Here is a 17,872-nt window from a genome sequence, read left to right as displayed (position 1 = left end):
AAACCCTGAAACAGGCACTACATTTCTTAAAGTGCCCAGTTTTTAATTAATTACAGTTCAGACTAATTAATAGAATTGCTTGTAAAATCTCAGAAAATCCATTCTGTACTCAGAAATAAATGCTATAGATTTGTGGAGGAGATGCTGTATTTTTCACATAAAACAAAGGTTGAATCTCTTCTTTAAGTGCAAACCAGAAACTAACCTTAACTATGGACCAGATCTTCCATAATGTTCAGTACAGCTACAGCACCAAGCCCAATGCTGGTACTCAATAAGAATAATTCCTTGTAGCAGCTAAGAAATGAAATTGGGGCAAGGAAGCAGCTTCTTAAAATATAAGGCAGGTTATTGGAAACTATTCAGCTATTTTACAGACTCCGTGCAGAGCTGTGGCCTTGAAAATGACAACCCAAAGGCATTATGAGCGTGATGCCAGAGCAAGCACTCCTCCCATGCTGCCCAAACAAAAAAAGCTTATGAGGTGCGTGCATAAAATTTGATATTACAGTAACTGTGTCACAATCAGAGATCAAATTGAGAGGAGAAGCAAAACAGGCAAAGGATTTCACAAGCGCTATGTTCCTCACACTTAGAAGTTTTGTACTAGAAGATTAATTCTTTCCTGGATCATATAAATTTACCACAGCTTGGAGATGCTGAGAGGTCCGCACTGCAGACTCCCACCTACCCCCATTTCAGAGGAAACCATAAACACCAAGAAAGTATTTGCCCCAATTTTCAAAGAAAATGTTAGAAAAAGTTTGCTCCAATTTTACCTTAGCTCTTTCTTTGTTTTTTTGCTGTATTTAGTGCCATTTAAAGGGGGCAGCTTTACACCCCTAGAGACCATCCCTAGAAGGTACATACATAGACTTCCATTACCTTACAATATTTAATGTCACCACACCCCTGTGAGGTAGACCAGTGCTATTATCCCCACCTGAGCTGTGGCCCAGAGAGACTAAGTGAGCTACATAGGAAGTCTGTGGTGGAGCCACAAATTGAACGCGGGTCTCCCAAACTAGCACCCTAACTGCTGGACTCCACTGAACAGGTACATAACACAGGCAGTGACAGTGCAAGTTTTCCATGAATATAGCCCCTTAACATGTTCCAGCCCCAAGCTGGAGGGACCTTCACCAAAGGTGGAAGAATGACTGTTTAGTCTCTTGCGCTAGTTAGTGCTTGGCCCCTTTGCTGAAACAGTCATTAATGGAGCCATTTGTGATGTGTACATGAGGAAGAAGCTGTATGGAGTGCACTAACACATTTCACACAGGCCACCCACCAGCCTGCAGACCTGAACTGAATTAGAACCAGAGCTCTAGAAGTGAAAGGTATTATACCTAGTTACCTCAGCTAGCCACACCTAGTTGGCTTGTTATTTCCTTCAGTCTATATCTCTCATTGCCCAAAACCATAGCTCAGGTTATTACTATGTAGACCTATAAATCTAGTAAGGCTGAACAATGGGTTATATGACCTCATATAATCCCTAATGAAGACAGAATTAGATCTGTGAAGATACTTTAATAAATAATTGAGTTTGTGGGCCAACTTTCAGCTGCTGAATACAGGCATAATGGGAAATTTATAAGTAGGCTGCTCTTGCTCCTTGGGAATGTCCTGGAAAGCCATTCCAGGACCCCATATGGACTTGAACAAATGTAGTAGAGACCATCTCAAAAATAATTAATTCCATGTTTTAACATAAGACGCTGGGTGAAATCCTGGCCCTCCTGAAGCCCATGGGAGTTTTGCCATTGACTTAATGGGATCAGAACATAAGAATGGCAATACTGGGTCAGACCAATGGTCCATCTAGCCCGGGGTGGGCATACTATGGCCTGTAGGCCGCATCTGGCCCTTCAGATGTTTTAATCCAGCCCTCAAGCTCCTGCCCGGGAGTGGGGTCTGGGGCTTGCGCCACTCCAGTGCTCCGGCCAGGGAGTGGGGTTGGGGGCTTGCCCTGCTCCGCCTGTGCCATGGCTCTGCGTGGCTCCCGGAAGCAGCAGCATGTCCCCCCTCTGGCTCCTACGTGCAGGGGCAGCCAAGGAGCTCTACACGCTGCTCCTGCCCCAAGCACCACCCCCGCAGCTCCTATTGGCCAGGAACCATGGCCAACGGAGCTGCAGGAGCAATGCCTGCAGACAGGGCAGGGTGCAGAGCTGCCTGGCTGCGCCTCCACGTAGGAGCCGGAGGAGGGACATGCCGCTGCTTCCAGGAGCTCCTTGAGGTAAGCGCTGCCTGGCGCCTGCACCCCTGAGCCTCCCGCTGCGCTCCAACCCCCTGCCCCAGCCCTGATCCCCCTCCCGCCCTCCAAACCCCTCAATCCCAGCCCGAAGCACCCTTCTGCACCTCCAACCCCTCGTCCCCAGCCCCACCCCAGAGCCCACACCACCAGCCGGAGCCCTCACCCCCACTCACCGCACCTCAACCCCCAATTTTGTGAGCATTCATGGCCCGCCATACAATTTCCATAACCAGATGTGGCCCTTGAGCCAAAAAGTTTGCCCACCCCTGATCTAGCCCAATATCCTTTTTCCTAACAGTGGCCAATGCCGGATGCTTCAGAGGAAACGAATAGAACAGGGAAATTTTCGAGTGATCCATTCCATCGTCCACCTCCAGCTTCTGGCAGTTGTAGGTTTAGGGACAACCAGAACATGAGGTGGCATCACTGACCATCTTGGCTAATAGCCATTTATGGCCCTATTCTTCATGAACTTATCTAATTTTTCTTTTGAACCCACTTATGCTTATGGCCTTCACAACATCTCCTGTCAATGAGTTCCACAGTTTGACTGTGCATTTTGTGAAGAAGTACTTTTTGGTCTTTTTTTTTTTTTATGAAAACTTTCATCCAGTTCTTTAGTTTCCTCCTTGCTGAAGGTGGCTTTGTTTGGCCCGTGGCCTTTGAAAGTGATTGCTCTGTTCCAAACAAGACAGCCAGCTGCCAGTGTCGTGTCCCTGTCCGACACCTGATTATGTTCACAGACAGCTGTATCTGGCTCTAAAGCAAGTTCAGATGCAGCTGTTTCCACCTGCCCCAAGCCACCATCCAACCCAGTGCAAAGTGGCCCCTCTGCTGACAGTCTGAGCAGAGGGCAAGGAGTGACATGGTAGAGGTGGTTCTCCTGCTCAGGATGGAAGCCCCGTTCCAGAGCCTCTGCCTACCCTGCTGCTCCTTGGTTCTGCCTGTTCTGGGGCCATGCAATGCTTCATTCACCAGCACAGCACTGCCCACGATCCAGCTCAGACTAAGGGATTGGTGACTGTTCTTTGTCAATGCTTTATGGGGAATTGGCTGTCAATAGCCAGGATCTTGCAGGCAGTGGCTAATGACCACTTAGCTTAGAAGTAAGCTTAGGTGTTTGTTTCCTGCTCATGTTAAGCTTTTTAGTCCCTGGGGTTATGCTACTTCAGGAGTTGCAGCTTCTATAGAGGGCAGGGGAAAATTAAAGTTATGCTGGATATATGAACAGGGTTAAAAGATTTAGAACATAAGACAGGCCATATTGGGTCAGACCAATGGTCCATCTAGCCTGGTGTCCTGTCTTCTGCCAGCGGCCAGTGCCAGATGCTTCAGAAGGAAAGAACAGAACAGGCAATTATCAAGTGATCCATCCCCTGTTGTCCACTCCCAGCTTCTGCCAGTCAGAGGTTTAGGGACACCCATGGGGTTGCTTCCCTGACCATCTTGGCTAATAGCCATTGATGAACCTATCCTCTACGAACTAATCTAATTCTTTTTTGAACCCATTTATACTTTTGGCTTTCACAACATCCCTGGGCAAAGAGTTCCGCAGGTTGACTGCGTATTGTGTGATGTGGTACTTCCTTATGTTTGTTGTAAACCTACTGCCTCTTAATTTTACTGGGTGATCCCGGATTCTTTTGTTCTGTGAAAGGGTAGATAACACTTCCCTATTCGCTTTCTCCACACCATACACAATTTTATAGACCTCTATTATAACCCCCCTTAGTTGTCTCTTTTCTAAGCTGAAAAGTCCCAGTCTTTTTAATCTCGCCTCATATGGAGCTATTCCATACCCCTAATCATTTTGTTGCCCTTCTCTGTGCCTAGGGTGACCAGATGTCCCAATTTTATAGGGACAGTCCTGATTTTGGGGTCTTTTTCTCATATAGGCTCCTATTACCCTCCACCCCCTGGTCCTGATTTTTCACATTTGCTGTCTGGTCACCCTATCTGTACCTTTTCCGATTCTAATTTAATTTTTTTTTTTGAGATGGGGTAAGCAGAACTGCATGAAGTATTCAAAGTGTGGGTGTACCATGGGTTTATATGGTGTCATTATGATAGTTTATGTCTTATTATCTATCCCTTTCCTAATGATTCCCAACATTCTGGTCACTTTTTTAACTTCCACTGCACATTGAGCAAATGTTTTCAGAGAACTTTCCACAATGACTCCAAGATCTCTTTCTTGAGTGGTAACAGCTAATTTAGACCCTCATTTCAAAAGAGGCCTGTGCTCTGTATACATAGGGTGCATGGGTTTGCAAATTTATGCTTACGAGAGATACTTTAAAATGATGTATTGTAAACAGAAATAGCAGCAACTCTTTTCATTCAATGATGGAAAACGTTCTGAACTCATCTGGACTGAGGAAAATGGGAAAAATAGGCCAGATTCTGCACTGTACCCACAGTGCAGCCTTGGGGAGGAAGGTGCACACCCTCTGCCCATCCAGGACTCACATATGTCCCCTTCTGCCCCGGCACACCCTTATGATGGGGAATACGAGGTGGCACCACGGGGATGCATTTTGCCAGCCCTACACTGCCTCTGCTCTAGACAATTCCCTGAGGGACCACTCTTCCCGCTTTATGGCTACTGAAGGAGTGTAAAGGGGTGATAGCAGAGACCAAAACCTGTCCAAGTTACTCTCTGATATTTGCTTGATGTGGTCCCCAGGTTGCTCTGACACATGGCTACTCCTTTAGCAATTGTTGAATCTTGTTACACTCATACTCATTAAATCGGACATCCTAAACAGTTATGTTTTTGCAGCCCAATGCCTTATTCTCTATGGATTGGATTTATAGGCCTTGGTTTTGTTTAGGTGTATTAACAACACAGCTCAAAAAAACAGTGTAAACACAGAACCTGCTCCTACTCCCTATCTTGTTGGAACCAGTGGGTGTCACTCTAGATGTCTCCCAGAGCAAGTGGCTCCTTCATTTTTAAGGATGCACAAGTGTCAGAGGTTTTTAAACTTTGGAATGTTGCATTGCAAAATTCACTAGGGGAGGAGAGCTGGTTGCTGGGGTTCTGTAAACAGGGGAAATCCCTTATTTATTAGCTCTATACACCAGGGAATCCAATTTCTCTCCATTTAAATGTCTTAAGGGGAAAGGTCTTCCCTCCTCCCACCCAGCACAATTGAGTTGACAATGTGAAAGTGAGACACAGACTTGTGAATAGCAACTTTGCTCTCTCGCTCGTTCTCACACACTCCCCCGCTCTCATTCTTGTCTCTCCTGCTTTCTTCTTGGGCATCCCCCACCCTTGCATTGTCTGACATTCTCATACTGTCACACTGGAAAGGGAAGGAAGAAATCAGAACACATCCCCACATATATACCTTGGCTGTGAATCATGGGCACAGAATTAGATCATTCTATACAAAGCCAAACTGCTCTGTGAATTCAGTTTCAAAGTTTATTTTGAAGCTATGAACTGATTCAGTCAGGGCTTGATCCAAAGCCCTGAAGCATGGAGGGGATAATTCACTAGGAGAGGGGAGCTGGAGTTTGGGGATTTACAAGATCTGTGCTCATTTCCCAGTGTGGCCACACTTCTTGTGTGATCTTGGGCAGCTCACGCCATCTCTCTATGCCCCATTTCCTCATCTGTAAAATGGAGATAATAATCCTTCCTTTCTCCTACCCACCCTGTCTGTCTTGCCTATTTAGCCTGTGAGCTCTTCAGGGCAGAGGTGTTTTTCTTACTATGAATGTGCATGGTGCTTAGCACAATGGGACTGGGACTGTCAATAGAGGGTCTCTAGACACTACTGTAATGCAAATATTAATAATAATAGCTGGCTGTGGGAGAATCATCATCCAGTGGCACAGAGCTGGTGATAGGAAAAAGGAAGTGGAAGGTTTCCTTGTCCCCTGGTGATGCCAGCTACAGTGTCAGCCCCCTACAGCCATTGGCAGCGATGCGTGTTAGAGGTGACCTCAGCACCTGGGTGAGACCTCAGCATGACAGGGGCATGGCTCAAGCTACCTTTTTATCCCCCCGCCTCCTAGAGAGTTGCACTGTGTTTTTTGTCAATTGATGAGAATTTGGACCACCGTGTCCAAGTATTCAACAAAGGGACAGGAAAGAAAGGTACAGGACAGGCTGGGCTGTAAACTGCTTTGCAGATGATGTGATACAAAACTCTGCTCCATATTACAGTTGATGATTCCACACACTCATTCTTAGATCCATCTAAAGCCTCACCTTTTAACATCACCTTTTGCCTTTGTTCTGCAGCACGGCTGTGTGAATAGCACGTGTTGACCCCCCCCCCCCAATATTACCTCTTCAGCACTATTCCAACACTCATGAGCACCTCATCTCACACACCCGGGGAAGGTTGCTAAAAGACATCAATGTACTTACCTGCCACACCTCTGCCAAAACCCAGGCACTGGAAAATGAATAGTCAAGGACATCATAGGCCAGATCCTCAGCTGTGGCCTAGGAACGCACAGCCCAGACTATGGAGGCCACCTTAAAACTGCCCTGATCCAGGATTGACTGCATGCTGGGCAAATCTCCAGTGTAAATTAAGGGTACGTCTATACTTACCTCCGGGTTCGGCGGTAAGCAATCGATCTTCTGGGATCGATCCCGGAAGTGCTCACCGTCGACGCCGGTACTCCTGCTCCGCGGGAGGAGTAGGCGGAGTCAACGGGGGAGCCTGCCTGCTGCATGTGGACCTTTGGTAAGTACCTTTAAGTTCGAACTAAGGTACTTCGACTTCAGCTACGTTATTCACGTAGCTGAAGTTGCGTATCTTAGTTCGAACTGGGAGGTTAGTGTGGACCAGCCCTAAGAGTAGCTGGAGGGCTGCTTAAACTTGCACAAGTTGCCAACATTTCCAAGGGGCTCCTATGCCAGCCAGGGCTCACTGAGGCTCCTGGTAATCTCAGCCACACCCCATTTTCACCAGCTACACTTCCTTCTAGAACAGCTGCTGAGAGTGGAGGGGTGGCATAGGAGCCATTATGCTGGCCCTGAACCACTGGGGGAGGGGTGTCTGATCCTCCTATGCTTGGTTATGGTCCAACCCTATTCTTATTGAAGTCAATATCAAAAAAATTCCTACTATCATTAATGCGGGATTTAGAATTGGGCCCAAAACATCCATTTGAAATGACTAGAACATGATTAGACCCAAAATTATTTTAAAAATATTAACTTTCCTGAAATTCAGCCTGTTTGCTTCAAATGTAGCCAGTGCAGGAATTTTCAAGAAGATTCCCTTTATGTTCACAGCACACAGACAGAGAAGTTAGATAAAAATCCTAAAATATGCTTGGTGGAAGGTTGCAATGTAACACTGCTTTATTTGTTACAATCCAGAACCCTGACACACAAGAATAAAAAACAGAGAGTGAGAAAACAGACTGCTCCCTAAGGTAGCAAAGCACAACTCACCCCACGTTGCTTTAAGCTGGCTCTTTCCAGACTGATTGCAGAGGACTCGGCTAAGATGTTTCCTTCAGAGCCCCCTAGCTTGCAAGCAGGACCAGGAAATCCCTTAGGATTTAAAGTGAGAGCTTGTTGGTAATCCTTAACAGTAGCCATATTTTCTAAGCTATGTTACAGGATAGAGTACAATAGAAGAAGTCTAACTAGTGCCCTGTACAATGATCAAAGCACCTCTTCTCCTAGGTATCACATTTCTTTAGCAGTCCAGTCCAGCATCTTATTAGCACTGCATTTGCAGGCTAGATGGAAGGTTTTCTCATCTTCCCTTTCCCCTATCCTGACTCCACCTTTTTCTCTTTCAGCTGCTATTCCCTCTTTTTAAGTCATTTGCTTCTAGACACTCATTATCCTGCACTCACTGAACAACAGTATATCCTGTCCATTAACTCTGGCAGTTAGACAATCATAAACCACCCCAAGATCACTGCATCATTATTTAGTTCCTCACAGCTTCCTGAGCTTCATCTTGCAAATGGTTCTTTTAATCCTTTGGTGCCACTTGCTAGGGTTCTGCTGTGGCTTTTAGCCATAGCCCTGTGTTGATGCTGGGAAAGGGCTGCACTGGGAGCTATTATACCTTAGGAGCACAGTGCGGATCAGGTCTCGCAGGGACCGTGCTCCCTCCCATGCACAGTTGGCTGGATCTGTTGGAGGTGTAGGAGGACAGTGGGGTCATGACCCCGCCTGCTCTCTCCCCTCTTTGACATGGTTTCTGAGCCAGGTGGTGCTATGACAGAGCAGTCTCTGTGCTCAGGAGAGTGCAGGGACTGCGACTGGGGCTGGCCGCTTTGTGAAAATGGAAACTGACTTGATTCACCTTCACCCCCTTTTCTGGGCTGTCAGGCTTTTGCTGTGTTAACTGCAGCTCTCTGTATAGACTCCAAAGTCCCTACTTGCTCATGCAATGGACTTCTGACTGCCTCACACTGCTCTTCCTTTATGTGATCGTCATCCTTGAACCAGTATCCTGAAACAATTGTCTCCTCTTCTCCAGCCCGTTGGTAGAGTAGAACATATCTGTAGGATTCAGACACTGTGGTGATGGGAACCAGTATAAGAATTTAGGTAGAGAAAGGGTAGAAGAAAGAAAGGGACTTATCTAGTTTCTGAAAGAGGTAGCAATTTGGGGAATAATGCTGGAACCCCTATGAAAGTAAGAAAAGCATCTTCCTTCTCTCCGTTTCTTCTCCCTTTCTACTGAGGAGTAACTGGATGGCTCAGAGGACTGCAAATAAGAAGTGAAGACTTTATCTCTATTAACAGTTTAAATCTGAGCCAAGCTGGTAGTGTCTGAAAGGTGTTACCATCTGATAGCTACCCAGAAACTTATGTGAAATGATTTGATGAACTTTGGCCATTTCTTTGCGTGCAGGTGACCACATCATAAAAGCCACCATCACAGCTCTGTTTAGCACCATTACTGGCTGCGTTAACAAAGAAGTGAAGGCTGAAAGGAGAATGGAGGCTGAACTAATCTTTTACCTAGAAGCAATGCCTCCAGAGAAGAGCTGATGCCTGAGAGTGAGATAACATGGTGCAAAGATTGCACTGCCTGAGCTTCGCATAGATAAAAATATTTGCCACCGATATAGATATCTAAGCACATTCCAAGGGAAAATAAGAACAATTATCCCCATTTTACAGATGTAGAAACTGACTTACCCAAAGTCACACAGCAGATTAATGATGAAGGAACTGGAATGAGAACCCAAGTCCCCTGGCTGCCATCCAAATGTCTTATCCAACAGACACCTCAGTCTCCAGGGCTGTCAGGATGGAAAATTCACTGAAAATTTTAAAAGGAACAAAAATCAATGTGTTATTGAATCCATTTTGAAAAAGCCCCAAACGCAGCAGTGCTCCAGTGCACAAAGGATTATATTAACTAAATATTTTAAATGCAGTGCATCATTTGCTCATCAGTGCTTATAACTAATGACACTGTCTGGACACCTAAGAACATGGCACAGACTTCACTAAGTGCATCTCATGGATCTTCTATATCAGATTTGTCATGTGTCTGAGCCTTGGGCTGCAGTCAGAGAGACAAGAGAAGAATGAAAGTTCAGTCTGATTGTTCAAATTTCTCCTGTCCTCAATATTTGCTAGAGAGCAGACTTTAAAATCTTCTGCTCTGCTGAGAAAAGATGGACTAGTCAAGGCTTCTTAATCTTCAAAGTTCTGAATTCCAGAGTACAATCCACTGATGTCACTGTGCAAGAATTCTGTACGCCCAGTCTGCAGGAGAGTTTGTGGCACTTTCATATACTTTTGATCATCTGGTTTATTTTAGGCTGGAAATTGGATAAGTTAGAAAGACTGACCGATATGTCTCCATAAGCTCAGCCCGTAGGTCTGTGAGCAGCTGTTTCTCTTTGCAGTTTAGAATCTGAAGTTTGTGACTCTTATCTGCTGATGGATGTAATGCTCTAGATTCCCCCCTCCTTCATATCTGTATATGATCCCTTCCCCTCACTTTGCACATACACAGAGACACACACACGACAATCATATTTCTGCAACCACTTGCTAACGTATATTTAGGCCCCGATCCTGCAAGCTGCTCCATGCACACAGCAGCTTGAAGGATCAGGGCCTTATTTTGAGCCTTTGGCCAGATCATCTACACTCTGCCCACAAATCCATCTCCGCCAGGACTACTAACATTCCAAGCCTCTGAGCAGCCTCAAGTAGCCACTCTCTGATCAAAAAAATAAATAAATAATTCAAGCTTTCAGAGAACTGATTCCTCTTTTCCCAGGGAAAGCACAATTCCCCCCTGCCCATTGCTCTGAAGTCCAGGAAGGTCTAGGCCCCATCACATTTTTAAGGTCTGACACCTTGTGATGGTGTCCACTCACTTAAAAATGACCATCCTGGCTCTGGCTAGGTGTTGTGCCTCCTCAGGTGGTGTTTCTGCCATTGTCCTCTCATCCTGTGGACCCCTCATGCTCCAAGAACCACAGCCTCCTCTTCAAGACTTGGCCCTCCAGCTGGGTCACCATATTTATTCCCCTTCCCAGGCTGATGCAACAAAGTCTTTCCTGGACAAACCGTCCCAGGCCAAGGCCTGCACTGTCTTACCTTGCTGCTTTTCCCTGAGCCTTTTCCTACCTTTCTCATATCCCCCTCTCTGGGTTTGCCAGCCTCAACTCCCTCCTCTCAGAAAGTAACTGTGGTCTATTCTCTAGGCCAGGGGCGGGCAAACTTTTTTGCCTGAGGGCCACATCGGGTTTCCAAAATTGTATGGAGGGCTGGTTAGGGGAGGCTGTGCCTGGAGCACCGGTGGCTGGTGGCACTATAGCCGCGCCGCCCAGAGCACCAGGACAGACAGTCGTGCCAACCGGCTGGAGCCAGCCACGCCACCACGGAGCTCAGAGCACCGGGTCAGGCTGCGGCTCTGCAGCTGCAGCTGCCCAGCAAGAGCTCGCAGCCCTGCCACCCACAGCATTGCCCCGGCGGCAGAGCGAGCTGAGGCTGCGGGGGAGGGGAAACAGCAGGGGAGGGGCTGGGGGTGAGCCGCCCGGGCCAGGAGCTCAGGGGCCGGGCAGGAGGGTCCCACGGGCTGGATGTGGCCTGTGGGCTGTAGTTTGCCCACCTCTGCTCTAGCCCCTAATGCACCTCTCTTCTCCCAGGGAGTGGCTGCAGCCTACTTTCCTGCAGCTCCCTTCTGCTGTCTGCTCCCTGGCTTTATGGAAGTCCCACCTGTTCCTGCCCAGCTGAGCCTGCTCCCAATCAATTCCCTGCTCCCTGGCTGCTCCTCCAGGTACTGCCTGTGGAGTTAATTGGCCTGCCTGGCCATCTTAACTCCTTCCAGTCTTGTATGGGGTGGACACCCCATCACACCCCTCGTGAACCATCAAAGCTAGAAACATGAGACTGGATCCATTGTAGAGCAGGGAAGTCTCCCTTCCCAGTGACAGAAAACATTTTTAGCAATTAGCAACAACTGGCCATGGTAGTTTCAGAAAAGGCAGACCTTAAAAATCATGACCATTTTATGTATAGCAAAGCTATTTTAGATAATTCATAGAGGTTTAAAAATGTATTCTCATTTTCATGGAAATGTAGGGTGGGAAGGGACCTCAAGAGGTCATCAAGTCCACCCCCCTGTGCTGAGGCAGGACCAAGTAAACCTAGGCCATCCATGGTAGGCGTTTGTCCAACCTGTTGTTGAAAACCTCCAATGATGGGGATTCCACAACCTCCCTTGTCTATCACCCCAATGCATGTACATGGCCATGAAAGCACCTGTTTTTAAAGGCAGAACAACACAGAAAATAGCACCCCTATAAAATTGCAGTGCTCTGAAGGATTTCCTAAAGTAACTTTTCCCTAACTTGGAGTGTAAGCCCAGGGGTCCCCAATTTATTTAGAGTCTGGACCACTCCATTGTAGAGAGACTGTTTGGCAGACACTTCCCTCCATTCACCATTACATAACACCCTGGTGACAACAAAATTTCATTTCTTTTGAATCTTTTGGCAAAACATACTTCCCTTTTTTCAGCTAACTGTAGTGCTGAAGTGACATTGCTGCATCTCTTGTAATGGGCTATGGCAGGAGGAAAATAATGGGGACCACGGAATAAATGTATCAGGAAGGGGTCTGTGTCCTCAAGCAGACCCATAACCAGCCAAACAAGTTCCCTTTACTCCAATCCCTGCTCTGTATCTCTAGCTTCCTGGTCTGATGTCAAAGTTCCAGGTTCAAGTTGAGGTCACTAGCTCAGCAATTTTAGCATGCCAGGCTGATGTGAAGGCTGAAGGTTACTGGCCCTGTACCTCTATTTTGCTAGTCTAACGGCAAAAGACGGACCTCTGTGACTTCACTGACTCAATATCTCTAGCTTGCTAAGTGACATCAAGGCAGGGGCCCAGCTGGGGTCACTGGCTCAGCATCTCCAGCTGGCTGGGGTTATTTCAAGGCAGAAGCCTCTTTGAGATCTAGCTCTCTAGCTCAGTCCGGCTAGCCTGCTGGTCTGAAGGGTAGGCATAGGTTTCTCTGAAGATGTATTTCTTTTAAAATACGTTATTGCTTTAAAAAAAATGTAGAGCTGATTGATTCTGACTACGTTTGTGGTTCAATATGAAAAATGCTCAAGAGACCAAATAGACAATAACCAAGCTCAGCCAATGTATCAACAAAACAGTATGATACAGGAAAGAAAGAATTAATACATCACCTATCCATCTGGGAAGCTGGTTCTTGCAACGTGTTCAGTTCACCTTATGCAGTTGCTGCCCAAAATACAGTCCCCAAATAATCACTGCTATTTATAGGATGGTTGCTTACAAGTTAGGAAGCACTTTATACATCACCTAAGATCCAGCCCCCCAGTTGGGACCAGTTTCTTAATTTGTTGTCCTGTATCTTCCTTATCTGTGTTTTGGATACTAGCATTCCAGGTATTGGTCCATGGAATTATCTCCCCAGCTTGTACCTGGCCAGCACATTAATGTATTTCCCCTTTGACAGTTTTCCTATCCACTTAGGCCAAATGCTGAGTTGTCCTGTTCCAAGACATTGTGGGATATTCCAGTGAACAGCAGTGTGGGAAAAACAATACAATGCAGCTGGCATAGCTGCCCAACAGTCATACATACAGCAGTCTCACCTTGTGCTTGATCCATATTACTGTGCCGTAAATGATACATGTAACATATACATTGGCTAATGCTGCAAAAGAAAATGAATCATAAAAGTTCATAGGACCCTACAAAATCTTAAAGATTAACCAAGAGCATTTCTGTGGACACCAGCCTCTCTTTTTGCAGAATGGTATTCATATTAGTAAGCAAACCAAATATTCAACTTCTGACCAAACACAAGGAATTAAAGGACTATTTTCAAGTGACACGGGCAGGTTAAACACCATGGGAGGGATTCGCCCTTCCACTCTTGACCCTACTCAGGACGGAGTCAGTAACAGCCCTTTCCCAGGTGGAAGAGAATGCCCCAGGTGCAAGCATCTTGCGCAGTGTCACTTGCAAGCCCCAGCATAGCATTCACGGAGTGGGGCGAGGGCAGGGCTGTGGACAGGGCCATAGAACACAATACTATAGGAGATTTTGATCTGCTCCCAGGCAGGGCTACGATAAATTTACGCGGCTTCCTGAGCTGCCTAAGTTAGGCCAGTGTCTGTTTTGGCCCCCAGACCGCACCAGAATCCACATGGCATAAAAGTGGGCTTTAAGCTACCTTAGCTCTCCCTCTCCCTGGACTGCCCATCTAGGAGGCATAGAACACAAGTTTCACCTTGAATCACTAAAATTTCGTTACTTATACTATTAATGACACTTGGTTTACTATTAACAATGAGAGAACTTTAAAAATTGAACATGCCTTTCACTAGTTGGGGTTGAGAGTTTATTTTTTGCCTCTCTCTTAGCCCATGTAAAGAAAATAGACCAGTCAGCTTTACCTTTAGGGTCTCAAAGCCTAGCACAATGCTGCAATGAGACTGGCAGGAGAATGTTCATTTGCTTTAAAAAATGGTGTACACTTGAATTGCAAAAAAAAAAAAAAAAAAATGAGACATTTTTATAGGTTTGCCTAGTTGTCAAAACTTATTTTTATAAAACCTAAATGCAAGGCCAAATCTGACCTCTGCCAATGTTCCTTTAAAAGAACGTGTGACTAAACATCATATGCATGTCTGGCACATACACTTACTCTGTTCCATTTTATTTCAGATCATTAACTATGGTGGACAAGGGGGGAATCCAGTGGATATAGTGTATTGAGATTTTCAAAAAGCCTTCGACAAGGTCCCTCACCAACAGCTCTTAAGCAAAGTAAGCAGTCATGGGATAAGAGGGAAGGTTCTCTCTTGGACTGGTAACTGGTTAAAAGATAGGAAACAAAGGGTAGGAATAAATGGTCAGTTTTCAGAATGGAGAGAGGTAAATAGTGGTGTCCCCCAGGGGTCTGTACTGGGCCCAGTCCTATTCAACATATTCATAAATGATCTTGAAAAAGGTGTAAATAGTGAGGTGGCAAATTTTGCAGATGATACAAAACTGCTCAAGATAGTTAAGTCCCAGTCAGACTGTGAAGAGCTACAAAAGGATCTCACAAAACTGGGTGACTGGGCAACAAAATGGCAGATGAAATTCAATGTTGATAAATGCAAAGTAATGCACATTGGAAAACATAATCCCAACTATACATATAAAATGATGGGGTCTAAATTAGCTGTTACCACTCAAGAAAGATTTTGGAGTCATTGTGGGTAGTTCTCTGAAAACATCCACTCAATGTGCAGCGGCAGTCAAAAAAGCAAACAATGTTGGCAATCATTAAGAAAGGGATAGATAATAAGACACAAAATATCATATTGCCTCTATATAAATCCATGGTACACCCACATCTTGAAAACTGTGTGCAGATGTGGTCGCCCCATCTCAAAAAAGATATATTGGAATTGGAAAAGGTTCAGAAAAGGGCAACAAAAATTATTAGGGGTATGGAACGGCTTCCATATGACGAGAGATTAACAAGACTGGGACTTTTCAGCTTGGAAAAAAGATGACTAAGGGGGAATATGATAGAGGTCTATAAAATCATGACTGGTGTGGAGAAAGTAAATAAGGAAGTGTTATTTACTCCTTCTCATAAAACAAGAACTAGAGGTCACCAAATGAAATTAATAGGCAGCAGTTTTAAAACAAACAAAAGGAAGTATTTTTTCACACAACGCACAGTCAACCTGTGGAACTTCTTGCCAGAGGATGTTGTAAAGGCCAAAACTATAACAGGGTTCAAAAAAGAACTAGATAAATTCATGGAGGATAGGTCCATCAATGGCTATTAGCCAGGATGGGCAGGGATGGTGTCCCTAGCCTCTGTTTGCCAGAAGCCAGGAATGAGCAACAGAGGATGGATCACTTGATGATTAACTGTTCTGTTCATTTCCTCTGGGGCACCTAGCATTGGCCACTGTTGGAAGACAGGTTACTGGGATAGATGGACCTTTGGTCTGACCCAGTATGGCTATTCTTATGGTGAAATTCACCCCCAGGCAGAGAGCCAGCACAAAACATTTGTACCACTTAAGCCCTCTGTGAGGTTTTAGGGTAGTACGGGGACTATTATGAACATCCATGTCTGATCTCCTGCATAATGCAAGCCATAGAACCTCATCCAATGATTCCTGCATCAAGGCTACCTCTAATGCCTGACTGTGGCACATTATTTTCATACTAGCTGGTGGCTGGAGGGTTTTTTTCAAACCAGTCATGTGAACTTTGAACTGTCAGGATTTCCAATATTTTTGTGTTTTGAGGAAACAATGTTCCCTTAAGGATTTTTCCCTGAAGTGACTGAGAGATATTGAAAACCTTAACACAATTTCTTTCTGCCTGGGAGTATTTTCTAGTGCTTCTTCCATTTTAGTTGTCAATGTGTTTTCTTAAAAGAGCCCTCGCTGCTGCATATAAACTGCTTCCTATTTTCTATGCTTTGTGCAGAGAGTGCTGTTTGTTTAATTTTGACAGATGAGAAGTATGGATAGAAATGGTCCCTGTCAGACTTTCCAAGAGCCTTCAGCTTTCAAGGACTATTCAGAAGGGGACTTGTGAGGTATCAACCACGAAGCGGTTTGAACAAGCTTGTCTATAGAGAAAAGAAATGCCATCAAAACTCAGTCCTCATAGTAGCTCATCCAGGGCTTCAGTGATGCTGCAATTCCTCTGGAATTCTAGACAGCTGAACAACACAAAAAAAGAGGCAAGGAAAGAAAACATTCTTTCAGCATCTTGGCAGCTTTCCCACTGACACTGGCAATCCAGTCAGGGGGACAAAGGACAGCCTCTGTGTACAGTGGGGCTAAAGAAATTCCATCTGTGTTTTACTGGGTCCCATCACTTTTGGGATGGATGGACTGTCTCTTGTTATGTATTTGTGCATTGCCTAGTACAATGGGGGAGTTGGGTGAGGGGAAGCCTGTCTTCCGTAGCCCCTCCCAGTCTCCATAATGCAAATAATAAATAAGATTTTTCCTGCACAAATGGGCTTGAATTCTCTGTAGCTGGAAGAACTTTCCAATTGGCTTAAGGATTTCATCAAATGCTATCAGAACTTGGATCTGTGACCTTTCGCAAAACAAAACTTTTCAAGTACAATCCTGGAAATAAAAAGATTCATCCATACTAGCAAACAGGGGATTGTGCAGATTGATAGTGAGAACCGTAAAGAGGAATACATAAACTGGGGCCATGCAGACCTTTGTTGTTAGCAGAGATGAAAGACAGAGAGAGAAGGGAGAGAAAAGAGAGAGATGGGTACAGTATTGTGGGACTAGCAGAGACAAAGAGCCTGCAGTATAAACAATAAATGTTTGGTACTTTGAAATCTCTTAAGGAAAAGGACATAAAGAAATCTGTGTTTTTGTTAGAGGAAGGGCAAGAAAGAGAAAGCTGCATGCAGAATTACTCTGTGTGAGGAAGGAAGCTGCTTGCAGCAAATAGAATCTCCCTGGGGTTAGGAGGAATTCAAGGGGTAGAGATACCCTTGAGCTGGGGGGCGAGGGAGAGCATTTGTGGGTGTTTGAATCCAGTCTGCTGTAGCCCACCCTGGTGTGAGTGTATAAATGTAATCCAGTCCCGGGGGTGGGAGGGAGAGGAGATCCAGGCTCCCTTTGTGCTGTGTGTAACCCAGACTACAACAGTCCCTCCTAGGTACGTGTGTGTGTGTGTATGAAATTCAGTGTCCATTTGCCCTCTCTTGGTGTGTACGTGTGGGGATCCGGCTCCAACAGCTCCTGCTAGCTGTGTGGTATTGGCGGAGGGGAAGCCTGTCTTCCGTAGCCCCTCCCAGGTGTGTGTATATGAGGGGGGAAATCCAGTCTCCAGCAGCCCTTCTCTGGGGGAGGTAGTGGGGTGTGAGCATGTGTGGATTGTCTATTACTATGTGTACAGAGCCTAGTACAATGAAGCCCTGATCTCAGTTGAGCCCCTAGGTGCTGCTGTACTACAAATAATAAATAACATACATATTATTGTGGTACTGCTGTGCCAGTGTGCAACAGGAGTCAGGGGGTGGAGGTTGGTGCACTGGGAACTGCTAGCCCCCCCCCTTTACACAGTAGAGTTTGGAGTAAAAATTGTCAGGATCCATTGACTCAGATTCCA

This window comes from Terrapene carolina, unplaced genomic scaffold (genome assembly GCF_002925995.2).
Source record: "Terrapene carolina triunguis isolate 2854851 unplaced genomic scaffold, T_m_triunguis-2.0 Scaffold210, whole genome shotgun sequence".
Lineage (NCBI taxonomy): Eukaryota > Metazoa > Chordata > Testudines > Emydidae > Terrapene > Terrapene triunguis.
This window is presented reverse-complemented; position numbering follows the sequence as displayed.